This window comes from Pimephales promelas, chromosome 6 (genome assembly GCF_988280905.1).
Source record: "Pimephales promelas chromosome 6, fPimPro1.hap1.1, whole genome shotgun sequence".
Lineage (NCBI taxonomy): Eukaryota > Metazoa > Chordata > Actinopteri > Cypriniformes > Leuciscidae > Pimephales > Pimephales promelas.
The window spans coordinates 41,667,255-41,688,151 of NC_142774.1; the positions used below are offsets into that span (position 1 = coordinate 41,667,255).

General features: G+C 38.4%; 1 long non-coding RNA gene across 1 annotated transcript in view; it reads right to left on the bottom strand.

The window, feature by feature from the left end:
- Positions 1-19,328, bottom strand: part of LOC148978785 (uncharacterized) — a 42,436-nt gene extending 23,108 nt beyond the window's left edge. Inside the window, exons 1-2 of the long non-coding RNA XR_016168961.1 lie at positions 19,148-19,328; positions 18,801-18,903 (exon numbers count right to left, since the gene is read on the bottom strand). This is a non-coding gene — a long non-coding RNA (uncharacterized LOC148978785). The remainder of the gene's footprint in view (positions 1-18,800; positions 18,904-19,147) is intronic.
- Between the last annotated feature and the right edge of the window lie 1,569 nt (positions 19,329-20,897).

A 20,897-nucleotide genomic window follows, 5' to 3' on the forward strand; every position in this document is an offset into this window, starting at 1 on the left:
TTTTTGGTGCTAATATGTCCATTTCATGAGCTAATATGTCAATTTTAGGTGCTAATATGTACATTTGAGGTGCTAATATGTACATTTTAGGTGCTAATATGTACATTTTAAGTGTTAATATGTACATTAGGTGCTAATATGTACATTTTAGGTGCTAATATGTCCATTTCATGAGCTAATATGTCAATTTTAGGTGCTAATATGTACATTTCATGAGCTAATATTTCCATTTTAGGTGGTATATGTACATTTTAGGCGCTAATATGTAAATTTCAGGTGCTAATATGTACCACTAAGGTACCAATATGTAGCCTTTGGGTACAAAAGTGTACCTTTTGAAAAGGTACAGCCCCAGTGACAGCTTTTGTACCTTTTTTTCTGAGTGTACCGCTTCCATGAATTTGGTGGAAAAATGCCAAACTGCATCTCTGAAAGATTTGCCAAATTGACACCAAACTTTATGCGTGTAACGGTCACCCAACACTGACCACACCGGATCAATGCGGTGTCATATATCAAAGTTTTGTAGAGGTTTGTTCACTTATTTAAGCTGTTTTTGGCTTGGGTCCCAGATGAGAATCAGCGTGTCGCAAACATTTGCACAGAGTAGAAGTAAAAGTTGGAAGGGTCATTATTAATACAGTCTTTAATTGTAATCTTAAATATTTGCAAAGCAGAGTCACGCATCTATGAAACGTTCACATCAGCAGTTTACTATAAGATCATTGATGTAAACGGCTGAGTGTCCCCAATCTCAAAGGCAAGATAAACAGCCATACGTTATACTGTAATAACTGTGCCAATGTTCTTTCAAATCTAGTATTTCATTGCATTTTAGTTTGACAGATGTCCAAAGAGCAAGTGTGCCAAATTCTGTGCGGATCATTTTCACAGTTCCTGATGACGTGGTTTTAACATTCAACCTTTACAGAAAGTGGAAAATCCAAAGATCCAGAAGGCACAGTTGGTCTTGAGATGTGTCTCTAAGAGTTAACCAGAGATGCAAACTTTCAAACTCTTCAAGTATTTGTTGCTAAACCATCCCATCAGAAATAATCTGTATATTTGCAAAGAGTCTCAGAGTTTCAGCTGGCACCCGAAAGACAAGCTACAAAAGATAAATGCAAATACTGATTTCTGAAGGATCATGTGACACTGAAGACACTTTACTGTATATTCACATAGACAAAGGCTGATGTAATTGCCGTTTTTACAGTATTTTTGATTAAATAAGCGCAGAATGAGCAGAAACCGAATGCTGGTGTATTTGGCTTGTGGACGAGAGTGATCATTTAGATGAAAGTGTGTCTCCTCACCTGAGGAACATCTGGACGAGGATGGAAAGCGCCGTGATTACAGAGACTGGAACAGCTGTTGTTCTCCACTGACTGACGTTCAGCTCTGTTTATTACTGTTTACAGGTGTTGATCTCCCATGGGGACAGGGAACGTTCCCAGGATGTTCTGAACCCAACGGTAAAAGAACATTCTGTTCAAAGCTATCAGGTCTTTAATAACGTTCTCAAAAAATGATATTTATTTATTGTTGAATGGTTTTTTCTCTCAGTTTCATGACCAATATCAAGATCACGTCAGAATCCCATCAGACTGAAACGAGACGCCGGCCGTCTTCCAGTCCGAGTCTAGAGATACGAGATGAATGTGCCGTGGCTCAGATTGAGTTTTCACAGAAAATCTTTGAGCACATTGTAGAGATCTCGACCGAAGCCAGGAGACAAGTTTGTTTGCTCTCTTGTTAAATTTAAAAGCTTCTTGTTTTCTTTTTTTTATTTTAAAATTCAGGTTTGATTCATTTTATTTTGAGTTTGAATTTCCAGATGGCCTCCAAAAACTTATATAAACTTATTTCAGTTACAAGTCAAGGCAACATTTCAAATATTTAGTTTAGTTCAAGTTTTATTTACATTTTAAAGGAGTAGTTCACTTTTAAAAAAAACGTTTGCTGATAATTTAGTCATCCACCATGTCATCCAAGATGTCCATGTCTTTCTTTCTTCAGTCGAAAAGAAATTAAGGTTTTAGATGAAAACATTCCAGGATTTTCTCCATATAATGGACTTCAATGGGAACCAAACGGTTCAAGGTCCAAAAGGTCAAAATGAACGAATCTTTTTCTGAATCAATTCGTTCGTTTCGTTCGTTGAATAAACCAAATGACTCGGAAAAAGATTCGTTCATTTTGATGAACAGGAGAGTCACGAACGCACATCACAGAACAGAGCAAGGCGAGCATTTGAGCTTATAAAACTTAAACTTTGTTATTTATTTATTAAACGAGTGATCGTTTCGCTTGATAAGACCCTTATTCATCGTCTGGAATCGTTTAAAGCCCTTTGAACAGTTTGCACTGAAACTCTCGTTTGGACCTTGAACCGTTTGGTTCCCATTGAAGTCCATTATATGGAGAAAATCCTGGAATGTTTTCATCAAAAACCTTAATTTCTTTTCCACTAAAGAAAAAAAAGACATGGACATCTTGGATGACATGGGGGTGAGTAAATTATCAGCAAATGTTTTTTTTAAAAGTGAACTACTCCTTAAACACAAGTGTTTTTAGATGTAATTTTAATGAACAAATAAGCAATTTAGAAAAAATAAAACAAACTAAAGTAAATGATGGCCCATTAGGGCAGATTAGGCCGATCCTCCTCTGTTTCTCTGTTTTCTAGAACGTCTAGAAACTCTTTTCAGTCACACATCAGCGTTCCCCTCGACTCGAGATGATTAGGGTCATTACAGGGGTCATTACAGGGGGTGAACGGGGTCACGACTGACATGTGCACGAGTCTCCGAGAGAAGGATTACCGTAGACGACGCATGCAGCGAACGCAGGGACGGGATCTTGTGTCGAAGCCCACGTCTGTTGTGAGCGGTTAACGGGGAACACGATCCCGTCAGGCTCCAGGGAAAACACTCGTGACGTCAAGCGGGGGTCTGGCACCCCTTCCAGTGTTTAGATACCAGCTTAGAGGAGCCGGACCGCAGGAGAAGAAGGGAAATTACAGCTGTGGAGAAACAGAGGTTGTGGGAATAGTTTCACTGTGCTTTTAATTCTCCATCCGTTTCTCCAACTCCTCCCACACCGCAATCATGATGCTTTTCATGAAGAGATAACACAGCTGGAGCGACAACAGGAACACACACACACGCTAACTGCAGGAGACGGGATGAAGAGGCATCCAAAATAAATCAAATGAAGAAAAATTTAATAATATTACTGTAAAAATAATATTGATGGTTTAACTTAAAAAAGTAAGTAACCTGGTTGCCTTAAAATTTTAAGTTCATTGAACGAGAAAAAGTGAGTTAATACAATGAAGGAGAATAATTTATAAACCATCAAAAACTCAAAATTATATGTCATCTGAACTAAATAAATTATTTAAGTTGATTTGACAAAAGAAAATATGTTCTGATAACAAATCTTGAAAATATTTTTTACAGTAACTTAAAAAAACACATTTTTTAAGGATAATTAAATGCATTTATTTACACATAATTAAATGCTATAATGCATTTAAATAATGCAAAACAAAAATAACAAGTAAATAAAATAAACACAAATAAATAATTCTTTATTAAATGGAATAAATCTATATATATATTACTTAAAGTAATTATATATACAATAATTTTTTTCTCTTATTATTTAAAAAGCAATGCATTATAGCAATGAGAATCAAACCCAATCATGAGTTTATTGAGGGATTTACACAGTAAATGGGTTTAATAATAATAATAATAAATTATTAAGTGTTTTCACAATAAAAAAAAGTGTCTTATTTGTTTTCTTTTGATTGTGAGCGATTAAGCCGTTTTCACACGTTCGCTCGCGTCTGTCATGACCTGGGATCAGATTTTTGTGTGGATTTAATCGTCTAGTGTAAACATGGCCTACATTCACCACCACATGTATGAACATGACCGACACACACACACACACACACACACACTCACGTAGGAGATCGGCCTTAAAGATAGTGATCAATGCTTGAAGCGGATATGATTATATGGAGAACCACATCACTTCTCTCCGCTTCCAAAATACACTTATGTGTGAATGTGTGTATAATTATGGTTATGGGTAGAGCATGTGTCTGTCATTATCAACACACATCTGAGGAGGGAAGTGCCCAGCAGGACGTACAGTACGAGTTTTAGCGTGGAGGGGAAGAAATGTGGCTCATTATTGAGCAGATCGGGTTAGTTCAGCTTGCTCGCTTTTGCAACTTTAACACGTATCTTATAGACACACACTTTATTTACATATATTTACTAATAGCCAATAGGGGCCAGAAACATAGTCTTCAAATATAACCCATAACCCATAACCCAATTCACTTTTAAAAAAAACTTTTGCTGATAATTTACTCGCCCCCATGTCATCCAAGATGTCCATGTCTTTCTTTCTTCAGTCGAAAAGAAATGAAGGTTTTTGATGAAAACATTCCAGGATTTTCTCCATATAATGGACTTCAATGGGGACCAAACGGTTCAGTGCAAGCTGTTCAAAGGGCTTTAAAAGATTCCAGACGATGAATAAAGGTCTTATTAAGCGAAACGATCGCTCATTTAATAAATAAATAACTCTCCATACGAACTCAAAATGAACAAATCTTTTTTCATGTCATTTGGTTCATTCAATGACTGAAATGAACGAGTTGACTCGGGAAAAGATTCGTTCATTTTGATAAACGAGTTCGAACAGGAGAGTCACGAACGAACGGAGCAAGGCGAGCATTTGAGCTTATAAAACTTAAACGTTGTTATTTATTTATTAAACGAGCGATCGTTTCGCTTGATAAGACCCTTATTCATCGTCTGGAATCGTTTAAAGCCCTTTGAACAGTTTGCACTGAAACTGTCTTTTGGACCTTGAACCGTTTGGTTCCCATTGAAGTCCATTATATGGAGAAAATTTCATCAAAAACCTTAATTTCTTTTCGACTGAAGAAAGAAAGACATGGACATCTTGGATGACACGGGGGCGAGTAAATTATCAGCAAAAGTTTTTTTTAAAAGTGAACTACTCCTTTAAGTAAGATTTGTTTTTTTGCAGTGTGAAGCCCATTTAGGACTTAAACATGATAAATGCATCTTCAAGTCACGCGTGTGTAACACAAATCAACAATAAACATTCACACTGAGAACTGAACATCAACATGAGTGTTTTAAATCAATCTTTCAGACGGTTCACTGTAAATCATGTTGTTGGACGCCTATCATATGCATTGGAAAAGTGCTCAGATCCTGAGCCAACTCTCTCATTTGTGTGTGACGAATGCTAACATTTCCTTAACAGAATAAATGAAGGCATCATTTGCTCGAGATGTGTCTCAGTTTACACGGCTAAATAAACAGCTGACTGACCCGTTCCCGTCTCCAGTGTTAGAGTGCTTGCTCGACAGGTTCATGTCAGACTCGAGTTGCACGTGTCCTTGTGTGGGGTGTGTTTGGGCCAAAGTAAACAACACCGTACAATAGCCGCCTCACGATACCTGTCAGAACGGGGTAAACCAACACCAGGAAACACGTCTCGAGTGTCGCCAGGGTTAATTGTGTTTTGTTGTTATCTTTGAAACGGGACGCCTCGCTCAACAGCTCAAGAAACACAACAATAAAACACTGGCTCACACACACACAATCTCTGCTTTTAAATGCATTTTTCGTATGGATGTCTATTTGCAGTTTTTTAACCAATAGCTAGAATTAGAGCACATGATATTGCACACTGATGAACCAGCGTCTTGTTCTCTCTCTCTCTCTGTGTGTGTGTGTGTGTGTGTGTGTATCAGACCCGTAATGAGCGTCTCTGTGTGTGGTGTGTGTTGAGGCAGGAGGGTGAAACTGCTACCCTGCAATCTGCATTCCTGGGGCGGATGTTGAGGCGCATGAGGGTCCTGGAGATCGGAAGTCTCAGCGTCCAGAGAGAGAGTGTGTGTGTGTGTGTGTGTGTAAGGGCCTCTCTGTGGTTAATGGAACAGGAAGAGGTATTAACCTGAAAAAAGATACTTTTAGGATTTTATTTGTTAGTTTGTGTGAAGTTCATCGAAAAGCCACGATTCCACAGACAATGGTTACAACCTCCCATAGTTTTGTGACCTCATTTTATCTTTTAAAGTGGTGTTTAAGAAGCAATGCATCACTTTTACTACAGTGATTTGAACACAATCCTAACAATTCAACTTCAGCATGTCACACCCACAGAAAAAAATCTCTGCATAGTGATCCCACCACCATAACCTAACAACACCCTGGCAACCTCCCATGATATCCAAGCAACACTCTGGAAAACTCCCTTGATAACATAGTAACAGCCTGGCCACCACCCACACTAACCTAGCAACACCCTGGCAACCTCCTACGATAGCCTAGCAACACCCAGGCAACTTCTCACAATAGCCTAGCAACACCCTGGCAACCTCCTACGATAGCCTAGCAACACCCAGGAAACTTCCCACAATAGCTTAGCAACACCGTGGCAACCTTCTATGATAGCTTAGCAACACTCTCACAACCTCCTGCGATAGTCTAGAGAAACACCCTGAAAACCTCCCACAATGGCCTAGCAAAACCTCAAAACTACATATGAACAACCCGGCAACCACCCATGAGCAACACTCTGGCAATCTTCGACAATAGTCTAGCAAAACACCCTGGTAACCTCCCATAAAAGCATAGCAACAACCTGGTAACCTCCCATGATAACATAGCAACACCCTGGAAACCTCCCTTGATAACATTGTAACCCCCTGGCAACCTCCCATAAAAGCATAGCAACACCCTGGTAACCTCCCATGATAACATAGAAACACCCTGGCAACCTTCCTTGATAACACTGTACCCCCTGGTAACCTTTCATAAAAGCATAGCAACACCCTGGTAAAATCTCATAATAACATAGCAACACCCTGGCAACCCCCCTTTATAACATTGTAACCTCCTGGTAACCATAAAAGCATAGCAACACCCTGGCAACTTCCCATGACAACATAGAAACACCCTGGTAACCTCCCTTGATAACATTGCAACCCCCTGGTAGCCTCCCATGATAACATAGCAACACCCTGGAAACCTTCCATGATAAACACTGTAACCCCCTGGTAACCATCTATGATAGCTTAGCAACACCCTGGCAACCTCTTACGATAACCTAGTAACACCCTGGCAACCTCCTATGATAACCTGGGAACGCGTTGGCAACCTCCCACAATATTGGTCAAAAACACACCAGGGAAAGGAGTTTATTCGAATCCTGAGCATTTTCCTTATACTGTATCAATAACAAAGACGTAAAGCTCTCTAAGTGTTCAGCTGAGAAATGAGGCGTTCGGCGTTAGTGCAGTTTCTGCCGAGCACGTTAAAGGCTAAATGACGACAAACGCGCTCGACATCTCTGGTCTGGATGAGACACGTTCACCGGCAGCTGTCAGGAATCTTTCATCCAGGAGGATTGTGGGCTAGTGTGAACCATACTGTTCTTTCCCATCTCTCTCTCTCTCTCTCTTCGTCTCATTTGTTCTGAGGCTCACTCTCTCTCAGGCCCTACTTACGTCTAAAGACCTCAATGAGACTCTCAGCAATCCATCATCCCGTACGGAACGCTTACATAATACCATTTACACGCGGCAACGCCGTACGCTTTATGTCATTGGTTCTCGATTGCTGTAAAACTCAGAAAAATGTATCTGAGAAGGAAAAATCTGTCCTCGTGTGACTCCTCGAGCCTCGTTCCCGGGACAAACACAACACCAATGATCAGATGACAAAAACGAGACGTTTCATGCCTCGAGACCGAAACTTCTGATCTATCTGTACGTGCACTTTAATATCTGAATAGCTCATATAATACGAACATACAGTTCCGACAGTAATCCAGCACTGGAATCAGAGCCAGTGTTTGCTTTACCTCCCTTTCACGTGTAATTGATTGGCGTGATTTTGTGCAGTAATTACTGAAGTCTGTGTTTTTCCATCATACCGGTGGTGTTTAGAGGCCGAGAGGGGGTAATAAGAGCCAAATCAGTGCAAAACAGTGACTAAGTAAACAAGAATGTACGGTGCTATTGAATACAGAACCCACCCAGTGTGATTGACCGTACACTGAGATATATATACTCATTATATCGTTTACACAAAGCATGCATACTTCAGCCCTTTCATGAGAAATTCTGTCTGTAATTAAAGCTGTTTGCTAAAACAAGCATCACTGTCACTATCTCATGCGAATGATCCCTGTGAGTGTTGAGGAGTCCTATTATATTTCTAGGCGATCAGGCTTCCCCTGTTGATAAAATGGGACACAAAATCCCACAGACTTAAACTGAAGGAGATATAAGGAAATATAAGAAAAAAAATCTTGCTTAAATTATGATAAAATAAGTATTAATTATGAGATAGATATTTTTTAGTTATGATAATAAGCTATAATTATGAGAGAAGACAAAATTATTAGATACCAAGTCATAAATATGACAATTCAAAGTTATGACAAGCTAATTTATGAGATTATTATGAGATAAGTCCCAATTATGAGATACAACTCATAAGTCATTAAAAGTGACTTAAAAACCCATGGCAACATTTCAAAATGATGAGATAATAAGTTATAACTATGAGATAAAAGACACAATTATTAGATACTAAGTCATAAATATGAAATAAGTTGAAACTGACACACCAAGTCATACAATTATGACACAATTTAAAATTACGAGATAGTAAATCATAATTATGAGATAAAAAACAACATTATTAGACATGAAGTCATAATTATGACAATTCAAAGTTGACATGCTAATTCATTAAATTATGACATGAATTGAAATTATGAGATAAGTCACAATTATGAGATAAAAGTCATAAAAAGTCATAACCATGACAAAATGTAAAAATTATGAGATAAGTTATAATTATGAGATAAAGACACAATTATTAGATACTAAGTCATAAATATGACAATTCAAAATTGACATGCTAATTCATTGAATTATGACATGAATTGAAATTATGAGATAAGTCACAATTATGAGATAAGTCATAATTATGAGATAAAGGCACAATGATTAGATACTAAGTCATAAATATGACAATTCAAAGTTGTAACATGCTAATTCATTAAACTATGACTCCCAATTATGAGATAAGTCATAAAAAGTCATAACTATGGCAACATTTCAAAATGATGAGATAAGTTGTAATTATGAGATAAAGACACAATTATTAGATACTAAGCCATAATTATGCCCCCCCCCCCCCCCCAAAAAAAAAAAAAAAAAAAAAAAACAGAGATGCAGTTAAGTTATCTCAACTCATTTTATATTAAAAAAACAGCCACTCTCACAGTTCAGTGGGTGATAAATAAACCGGCAGGTGAGATCTGCAGTTTCATGCCGGCCCAATCCACAGCTGGCTCTACTGAGGTACAACAGATGACAGATTAGTCTGTTTTGTAATTTATCTAAATGCAGCCATATGTTTTGTAGAATAAAAACTAATAACAAACAAAATCTGCCTTTCTTACGTTCAATTCTTTTGACAAATTGAAGGATCAAGCTGTTCTGTGTCGACACAAACAGGAACATTATGGGCACTTTAACTCAGATGCCTCTATATCCCGTCCAGAAGAGATGGAGCAACTGTGGCGTTCCAGCGCAAGAGGGGAAATGTGTTGATTTCCATCTGCGGGGAAATCCTTTCTTTTGCAATGAATGTAAAAACATGAAATATGACTATTTTCATGTCAAGTCAAAATGTCCCTCAAATGACCCGACCCGACAGCAGCTGCAAGCCAATGGAAGAGGGTGATGATGTACGGATAATTACACTAATGATCCACACACATAAACAGTATTTAGCAATGCTTAATAAAAACAAGCATCACTGTTACTATCACACATAGTAAAAAATGACGTTAATTGTGACGCAAAAAGTCATAAATATGGCACAAGTCAAAATTATGAGATACTATGTCAAATGAGTCAAAATGATGACATACTTTTGAGATGGAAGTGGAAATAATGAGATAAAAAACGGTGTCAAAATGATGACTTGGGAACTCATAATTATGAGATAAGACATTTAAATCACAATTGTGAGATTCAATTATGTTAAAAATGGAATTAAAAATTCCATTATGAGATACTACATCATAATTATGAGCTAAAAGTAAAAAAATTATGACATTTAAAGTCATAATTATGAGATAGAAGAACAAATTAACATGATTTGAAATAATGAATATTATGACAAGTCAAAATTATGAGATATTAAGTCATAATTATTTGACCAATTATTACATATTTAAATCATAATTAGATAGTAGAAATTGACATACGTTGAAATAATGAGATAAAATTCATAATTATGACAAGTCAAAATTATGTGATACTAATGAGTCAAATGATGACATTTAAATCCGAATTATGAGACAGAAGTAGAAATTGTCATAAGTTGAAATTATGAGATAATTGTGACTAATCTCGATTTTGACTTTTGGTCAATTTCCAATGGAAAAGAGAATTGATGTACACTATACAATCATTTTTGGGTGAACTACGCCTTTAAGGGGAAATCAAAGTCTGTCTTGGACGTCACGACTTACGCATGGCGAACCTCCACGTCTCGGTCGTTCAGAGCAGAGTTTCGAGGGCTGCAGGATTCTGGGTAACTCGCTCTGGCATCATGAGTGCTGAATCACGGGAAGTTTATGAGGCGTAGCAGAGCCAGGAACGCTTGGATGAGAGCGGCAAAAGGGAAGGGGTATTTCCGAATTACTCAAGAGGTTGAAAGGTCAGCGCTCCGGAGATGACAACCTTTTGTAGAGTGGCTTGCAGTTGGATCCTTAACCAAAAATTATTCAGACACCAGATGTAATGTGGGATATTGTGTCACTAGTGTGATCAGGACACTGTAGTTCATTTCTGTAAATGCATTGCTTGGTCACTGGTTGAGCTAAACTGGTATTATCTAATTGTGTAATTAAATTTAATAGATATTCAACATAATTCATGTGTGAGAGTCCAACAGAAGGATGGACAAAACCAGTCAAATATCCACTGATCTGAGAACTGAGTTCTGCTCATGTTTGTCACCATTATAGCCAATAAACTGAGATAATGAGAGACATGTTGAAGGTGTGTGATTGAATGTTGGGTTTGAATCATCTTGAAATGGAGATCACCTTTGTCTGGTACGGTGGGCGAGATGGTGTGCAGAATTGGGAAGCGGAACGATTGGGAAACACGTCCAGGAACACTGATGCTTTATGGTGTCTGGACATGACAAGTTGATTCATTCTCAGTATTTTAATACATATTTACATTTCTAGTTACTTGCATTTTGAGAAAAGAGTTTCACAACTCAATGGAAATGGAAAAATGGAAACGATGATTCAAGTCTGGGGCTTTCCTACAGCGTCGCTACTCGCATTTTACTCCTTTCCATTGAAATAATGATTGCATGTTAAGAGAATAATCTTCATTTTTACACTGAAACAAACTTTTACACAAGTACACAAAATGCAGGTGCACATGTTTAGCCTGTTCTGTACATACCTTGGTCTTTTCTTCAAAGGCTTAATCATTAAATTAAAATGACATAATAGTGTAACAGTGAGCAAACACACAAGTCTATTGTTCATTAACTACATTCTGGAAATAACATTTCTAATGACCTTCAGTGTACACTAGCAATGCTATTTCCAGAAACATGAGGCCATCCTTAAAAATATTTTGGTTTGCAGTAACAGCAACTTTTTTTTTAAAAAGGGTCGGTAGGTAGGTCTATTTTTTTTTTTTCCAGGATTCAGTGTAAAAAAAAAAGTAAAATTTTGGTCATGGTGATCATGAATTTTTTTTTTTTTTTTTTAATTGCATAGGCTACTGTGACGTCACTGACTGGGTCTTCAAACTGTGCATCCACCACTAGGTGTTATTGCAACCTACAACCGGTTACGTTTTTAGGCCAGTCACAAAATGAATAAATATCTACTGTATTTGTTATGCAGCAGTGTGCAGGCTTTTTTTCCCCAACTACATGAGATATAAGCAAAAACAAGTACAAACACATGGTGAAACAAAGAATACAATTAAACAAAGATACAAATTAGCCTATATACACAGTGCTTTAATTTCAGAAAGGTCTAAAATTAGCTACTTTTCAGTTAAGTGTGTTGCGCTGTCTGAAAAGAAATTTAATTTAGTAAATCAAATGTAAAATGACACTGCATGGTTTATCATAGTTAGATTAATGCTTATTAAAGTTTAAGTTAATAATTCAAGAGCTGCGAGTGATTTTTCTCTGCCTTTTGTTGTGTTTGATTCCCATTACTGGCTCAATCGTCACATGTTTATTAGACTACTGCCCCTTTAAGACCCAGTGCGGATCTAACAGATGACTGATGCACCACCATATCCTCCCAACTATTCACATCCATTTAAGACATAAACTGTGTTTAAATGAATCTCAGAGCAGGTCATTTTAGATTTTATGTATATTTGATAGTTTAGCTGCGCACATGAAGCCCAAAATGAGGCTATAGCCTACTTTTCTTGTCCCGTTGCAGTGCATTTCGGAGCACGCATCACCTTGTGAACAGCGTCTCTTGCGCAGACTTTTGTGCTTTTAATAGCTCTTTTAATGATTGAACCCGTACGCAGTTTAGCAACAGAACAGACTGCATTTTACAACAATTACCGATCGTGCTGATTCTGACGGTACGTTTGGGTTTTAGGAAGAAATGACAGCGCAACGCTGTGAAGGGAAGGAAGTTGCGATAGACAGAATGCGTCTGTAATGGTTTCATCTCAAATATCTTTTTATAATCTTTGAAAGCGGAAATCTAAAATACAATTAGAATAATATCCCAGCTCTAAAGTGTAGGTAACCACGTTCTGTCCTCATTGTCACTCATTAAGCAGGGCTGTCATGTTGTTCGCGCTGTGGCTCCGGGTGAGAGATCGCTCTCTCTCTTCTGGACTGGGAATAGCAAAATTGCATCAGACAAATTGTTTAATATTATTATTATATATAGAAATGTTTTATATATAGCCCATATAATACCGGGTTTACCAAGCGGGAACACTGAATGAAACGAAGCGAACGTAAGCCTTATAGACAGTGTGACACGGGTAAACCAATCGTGTAACGTTAAACATAATCAGATGACTATGACGCCACGGGTTTTTATTTAAAAGAAAGAACGTAGCCTACGTTTGTAGACATAAGCAACTTTCACAATACTAACTAAAATATCATTTTATGGAATTTGAATTAGTCGTTTGAAGAGTAAAAAAAAAAAAAATCGGTCGGTCTGAACGCAAGTTACAACCGGCAAGTCGGTCGGACTAAAAGGGAAAAAAAATAAAAACTTGGGTCGGCCCTAAATTGACAGGGTCGGTCGGGTTACGGCAAACAAGAATATTTTTAAGGGTGGCCTGAGCAGCTTCTCTGTAGCAAAGAAGGTCGATGTGCGGTACATGCCCTCAACTTCCACTGGTGTGTTTTGTCGAGTAATTAAAAAATGTCTTGTTTGGTATCATTAACAGCTGGTGGTGAAGAGCAAACTAGGCTTTGTTCACATAAATGCTTTCTCCGCTGACTACGTTTTAAAACATGTCGGCATGAATGAGTGAATTAACATACAGACTTCAAATCAGTAAAAATAAGTCAATAAAACAGATCTCAAATCATAACAAAAATGAAACACTAACATGTTAAAACCCACTCTGTACACCTTAGCAACTGTACAGCAACACCCTGGAAACCGCCTAAAACATTTTAGCTACTGCATAGCGATGTCCTAAAATATTTAAAGAACCCCTTAGAAACTGCATAGCAACACCCTGGCAACCACTTAAACACTTTAACAACAAATGAGCAATGTCTTAAAACTCCCAGAACACCTCAGCAACTGCATAGCAACACCCTGACAACTACATAAACACTGTAACAACTAACAAGCAATGTCTTAAAACTCTCAGAACACCTCAGCAACTGCATAGCAACAGCCTGGCAACCACATAAACACTTTGGCAACTGTTTAGTAATGTCCTAAAACTCTCACCTCAGCAACTGCATAGCAACACCCTGGAAACCACATAAACACTTTAGCAACTATATAGTAATGTCTTAAAACTCTCAGAACACCTGAACAACTGCATAGCAACACCCTGGCAACCACATAAACACTTTAGCAACTATTGAGCAATGTCTTAAAACTCTCAGAACACCTCAGCAACTACATAGCAACAGCCTGGCAACCACATAAACACTTTAACAACTAACAAGCAATGTCTTAAACCTCTCAGAACACCTCAGCAACTGCATAGCAACAGCCTGGCAACCACATAAACACTTTAGCAACTGTTTAGTAATGTCCTAAAACTCTCACCTCAGCAACTGCATAGCAACACCCTGGAAACCACATAAACACTTTAGCAACTATATAGTAATGTCTTAAAACTCTCAGAACACCTGAACAACTGCATAGCAACACCCTGGCAACCACATAAACACTTTAGCAACTATTGAGCAATGTCTTAAAACTCTCAGAACACCTCAGCAACTACATAGCAACAGCCTGGCAACCACATAAACACTTTAACAACTAACAAGCAATGTCTTAAACCTCTCAGAACACCTCAGCAACTGCATAGCAACAGCCTGGCAACCACATAAACACTTTAGCAACTGTTTAGTAATGTCCTAAAACTCTCACCTCAGCAACTGCATAGCAACACACTGGACACCACATAAACGCTTTAGTAACTATATAGTAATGCCCTAAAACTCTCAGAACACCTCAGCAACTGCATAGCAACACCCTGGCAGAGGGTAGAGGAATGTTCTATAACACTCAGAACACCTCATCAACTGCATAACACCCTGGAAACCACATAAACACTTTAGCAACTAATGGGCAATATCTTAAACCTCTCAGAACACCTCAGCAACTGCATAGCAACACCCTGACAACCACATAAACACTTTAACAACTAACAAGCAATGTCTTAAAACTCTCAGAACACCTCAGCAACTGCATAGCAACAGCCTGGCAACCACATAAACACTTTAGCAACTATATAGTAATGTCTTAAAACTCTCAGAACACCTCAGCAACTGCATAGCAACAGCCTGGCAACTACATAAACACTTTAGCAACTATATAGTAATGTCTTAAAACTCTCAGAACACCTCAGCAACTGCATAGCAACACCCTGGAAACCACATAAACACTTTAGCAACTATAGAGTAATGTCTTAAAACTCTCAGAACACCTCAGCAACTGCATAGCAACACCCTGGAAACCCCATAAACACTTTAACAACTATATAGTAATGTCTTAAAACTCTCAGAACACCTCAGCAACTGCATAGCAACACCCTGGAAACCACATAAACACTTTAACAACTATATAGTAATGTCTTAAAACTCTCAGAACACCTCAGCAACTGCATAGCAATGTTCACAGTTATTGATGGGACAAAATCATGATCACATTAAGAGAAACGGCCTCTTAGCATCCAATATTACACCACACTACTGTATATTTGATGGTTGACTGGAGAAAATGTGTTTGTATATATGATATACTATTATAGAAAATCATTTTTCATCATCAAAAATCTTAGAATAAACTCAGAGAGTTCAGTGCATGTGCACAATACGCTCCTCTGTGTATTTTCTTTTAGAGCTGACATAAATGTGATAACTAGCTTCACGTGGAGGCTGTAAAAATACACCCCCACTGACGCTCATTCAACAGTCATTTATGTGTTATCCAAATATGGTTCCATTTTTGCCTTAAAATGTAGGGCTTTTTTTCAAAAAAAGGAGCTGTAATTAAGACCAGACCACCAGTCCACAGTTTGGGCAGAACTTAACAAAATACAGGCCTCAATCGTTGTCACCTGCCAGGTGAAAGCCCGACTTTCTGAGCCCTGGTGTGAGTTTCCTAGAAGCATACAACTGGAATCAGCAGTTTTCAACTATTTATTTACTGCAGTAATTTCTGATGGAGGATTGTACGATTGTTTTAGCTGATGTCTAACAGAACCTGGTTTTGTACAATAAATCTTTACAGTCAAGGTGTCTGAAGCCCGTGCAACACGATGCAGTTGCTAGGGTGTTCATGGTGGTACACAATACATAACAACAACAACTTGTCAAAACACAGCCTGTAAACCATAGCAACTCCCTGGCAACCACTTATAACACTCTAGCAACCATTTGAAACCCCCACACACACAATCTCGGAACACCTTAGCAACTGCATAGGAATCCCCTGGCAACCACCTAAATTGCTTTTTTGAAACCAACCACATTGCAATATGGTTGGTTGGAAAAGGAAGGAAAGGAAAAAGGAAACTCAGAACACATACTGTAAGCAGTTGCATAGCAACGCCCTGGCAACCACCTAAAACACACTGATAACCATTTGGCAATGTGCAAAACTAATACTAATCTAATACTAATCTTAGCAACTGCCTAGGAACCTCCTGGCAACCACCTAAATTACTTTAGCAACCACATTGCAATGTGCTGAAACAATCTCAGACCACCTTAGCAACCGCATAGCAACTCCCTGGTTTTACAGAATTTGCAATAGGTCATCAATCATATGCTATAGGGTATATGTTTGAAAAAGTGTAGCGACCCTGTCCTCAAAAAGCTCCACATGAAATCACTTACATTTGAAGTCACGTGACAAACTAATTATTGAAGTATAATACTTACGATTATGGGTTTTGAAAAATAATAATAGAGATTTTGCCTAAAAAACACAAATTCGACAAAAAGTATGTTGAATGCAGAACATTATACATAGTGGTGTTAGAAAATGTAAAACAAAGATATCATTTTTGTTTCAAGGTACAAAGTAATAGAAAACTCTTTATTGATATAGAATGAAAGGTCCATTTGTTACAGTAAGTGCCTTGAATTCATGGTTGAGGGTCTGTATTATGGGATTGATTTAATTCAAGCGTTTGGCCTTGTGCAGAACAAGTAAAGACGGGAATGTGGGAATGCTGAGCCATGTTTCTCCATCCGTTCCAAATTCTTAGAGACAATACACTAAAAAACACTTCCTACCTGAGCCGAGCGCCGGTTTACAGGAATGTGAAGCTTGTGCAACGCTAGCAAAGACAGGAAGGCATTCATACTTCATCCATCACACTCAGGAGAGACGCTAAACTCACTAAAGTGAAAGTGGCGAGTGTTTTCAGTAACACCAGGAGACCAGCTGGACCAGATCACATCTTGTTTTAAAAGCCTGTGTGGATCAGCTAGCACAGTATTATTAAATCCGTCCTGTGCCAGAATACAGCTGCATGTTTCAAAGTCAACATGAAATTAATATTGACTTTCTTAACACACATTCTTGGTCTTATTGTGTGTGATTCACCAATACACGTTACTCTAACGAATTCAATATGGTTTTCTGACGCTGTGCAATAGTTAACGAGTCAGTCTTAACGATGCAAGCGTGTTAATTTTTCAGTAGTCACAAGTGCAACATGCTAGTAGCTTGAAGTTTATTACTTAGGTTTGTGGGTTTTGAATTATAGTAGCAGATATTTTTTTTGCATTTTTGCAAAAACACCTAGTTCTGAATTTTCTAGTGTTCTGAGAGTTTTACCATACTGCTCCATAGTTCCTAAAGTGTTTATGTGGTTCCCAGGGGGTTGCTATGCAGTTGCTAAGGTGTTCCGAGAGTTTTATGACATTGCTTAACAGTTGTTAGAGTGTTTATGTGGTTGCCAGGGTGTTGCTATGCAGTTGCTAAGGTGTTCTGAGAGTTTTAGGACATTGCTCTATACTTGCTAAAGTGTTTATGTGGTAGCCAGGGTGTTTCTATGCAGTTGCTAAGGTGTTCTGAGAGTGTTATGACATTGCTTAACAGTTGCTATAGTGTTTATGTGGTTGCCAGGGTGTTGCTTAGCAGTTGCTGAGGTGTTCTGGGAGTTTTACCACACTGTTCTATAGTTCCTAAAGTGTGTATCTGGTTTCCAGGGTGTTGCTATGCAGTTTCTGAGGTGTTCTGAGAGTTTTAACATACTGCTCTATAGTTCCTAAAGTGTTTATGTGGTTCCCAGGGGGTTGCTATGCAGTTGCTAAGGTGTTCCGAGAGTTTTATGACATTGCTTAACAGTTGTTAGAGTGTTTATGTGGTTGCCAGGTTGTTGCTATGCAGTTGCTGAGGTGTTCTGAAAGTTTTAGGACATTGCTCTATACTTGCTAAAGTGTTTATGTGGTAGCCAGGGTGTTGCCATGCAGTTGCTAAGGTGTTCTGAGAGTTTTATGACATTGCTCTACAGTTGCTAGAGTGTTTATGTGGTTGCCAGGGTGTTGCTATGCAGTTGCTAAGGTGTTCTGAGAGTTTTATGACATTGCTCTGCAGTTGCTATGGTGTTGCTGAGGGTTTTATGACATTGCTCTATATTTGCTAAAGTGTTTATGTGGTTGTCAGGGTGTTGCTATGCATCATGTCTCTGTAAGTAAACAGTTATTTTGTATTTTTATTTGAAGTCTTAACTTTTGGCATTCTGGGAATGCACGAACAGATAAAACGTAAACATTTAATGCAAAGCCAGTCGATTTCTATGTCTGCCAAATGCATCCAATTGTAAAGATGTCATGTGAAATGTATGGCATTTTAGGTTATAGTATATAATCTGCACAAATCTGCATGCTGCAGAAGCCGAACCATGTTAGTGTGCTGATCCGAACACAGACAATTCTTATCAAGAACAGGCATGACTGCTATCAAAGGCCTACCCGATGGAGTGGGATAACCATCTCGCTCTGGGATCGCCAGGAGGATGAGGGACGTGATGTAGGAAACAGAGGAGGAGGAACATCCGTGTGATCGGCTGAGGTCCTGCCGAGAGAGAAAACAACTTCAATATCCCAGAGTTCACATCATAGCGGACCTGACACGGACCACACACACACCTCACACACCTGGGTTACAAACGGCCCCCAGATACTGAGAAACATACACACATACACACTGCACTCTGATAGAAAGTGACTCTGTGTATCTCACAGATTATCCTGACAGAATAAGCTAACTGAAGATAGTTAACTAACTCCACATCAGCAACATAAATTCATCAACTAACCATTCAGAGACGTCCTGTTGCTTCTACATGTTGTCACTTCTTAGTCTCTTCATCTTTGACTGACTTAAACGGAGAACAGTTTCTGCCATTTTAGCGTGTCTGAGTGCGTGAGGTAATGCCAGCTGCTAACTCGCGAGCTCTTGAAACCGCGCCCTCTGCAGCAGCTCATTTGCATTTAAAGGGCCAGACACAAAACGGCATGTTTTTGCAAACCCTCAAAAAGTGACAACTTTAACATGCTATATAAAAATATCTGTGAGGTATTTTGTGCTAAAACGTCACATACACACTCTGGGGACATCAGAGATTTACTTTACATCTTGTGAAAATGGCATTTTACCACCCCTTTAAAGACCTCTGTTTATTTAGCGTAAATTGCAACTCTTTCTGAGGTAATAGTAATATAATATTGCCTTATTTTCATATTGCACCTTTCAATGTGGACTTCAATGTGGATTTTTTTTATAATACATAAAACAAACACATAATACAAGCGAAACAAACATTTGAGTTGGAAATTTGTTGGTGATTCTGTATGAATGTGTGCTCTGAATATGTAGTATTTTTGTTAGTAGGCGGTAGTTTAACACTTTGGTTTTTCATGTTTGAACAAGAAGAACATACTGTATTTTCAAAGCTTTGCGATGGTCAAAACCTTGACCTTTCGTTTCTCCAGGTCCAAAGAGCCACTTCTGAGCAACCAAACGGATCTGAATAGCCTACATTCTGCCACTCACATCCAAACATGGTGGGTTTGATGAGTTTAAAGTAGCATTACAGATTAAATTACAGTATACCACATTAACGAGGATTTGCATTTGCAAGCACGAAACGTTCAGCCGATATTTCAATAAACAAACTCTCTTTCTCCAGGAACGTCTCAGAAGGGGAAAAGTAAAATGCACGTCGTTTGTCATGTGGTCGCATGTTAGTTTCACAGCGGAAATATCCGTACAGTGACAGTGTTGCCCCATTACCCATAATGCAAAACATCATCCACTGAGAATGAAAAGAAACATAATGAAAATCCTGAAGCAATTACAGCTAGTTTCAAAAAACCTGGAAGAAGATGGGAATTATATATTCTGCGTGTTCAAAGATAATGTTATGCCTTAAATAAATGCAAATGCATGAACTTCTCATGGTTAAAGAAAACTTCTCTTTTCAAATCATGGAAATAATAAAGAATCATTCATTCAGTAATTCCCAGAAATAAAGTATTATACTGATCGAAACCATTTATGATGCATTACGATGCGAAATAAAAGCCAAAGCTACTCTTTGGAAAATGTTGTGGGACTGTTCTGAAAACAGTGTCACATGATTTAAAAATGCAGTGGCATTTCTCCATTTAATCTCAGTAATTAATTACTGTAGAATACTTGATGAATTCAGTGAATGAAAAACAGACGGATGACTAAAGAGAGAAGCAGAGAAAGAGCATAAGAGCCTTTTATAGAGCATATTATAGAGATTGATCAAAAATGACAGCGCAGGAAAACAAACTAACAGGAGAGAGAGAGAGAGAGAGAGCAGAAGGACGTCTGATTGATCAGTGCCGACTGGACGGGATAGAGGAGGACAAGGGAAAAAAGAGGAATGGGAACGTGGCGGGACGTGCCGGGACAGTCAGAGGGAATGGAGGATTCAGAATAAATAGGATCTGAACACCTGCATGAAGAAACACCTCCTCGTCTCCTGATGGACTTCAGCAGATTCAGGCAATCAGGAGCATTCCCTCAAAGCTATG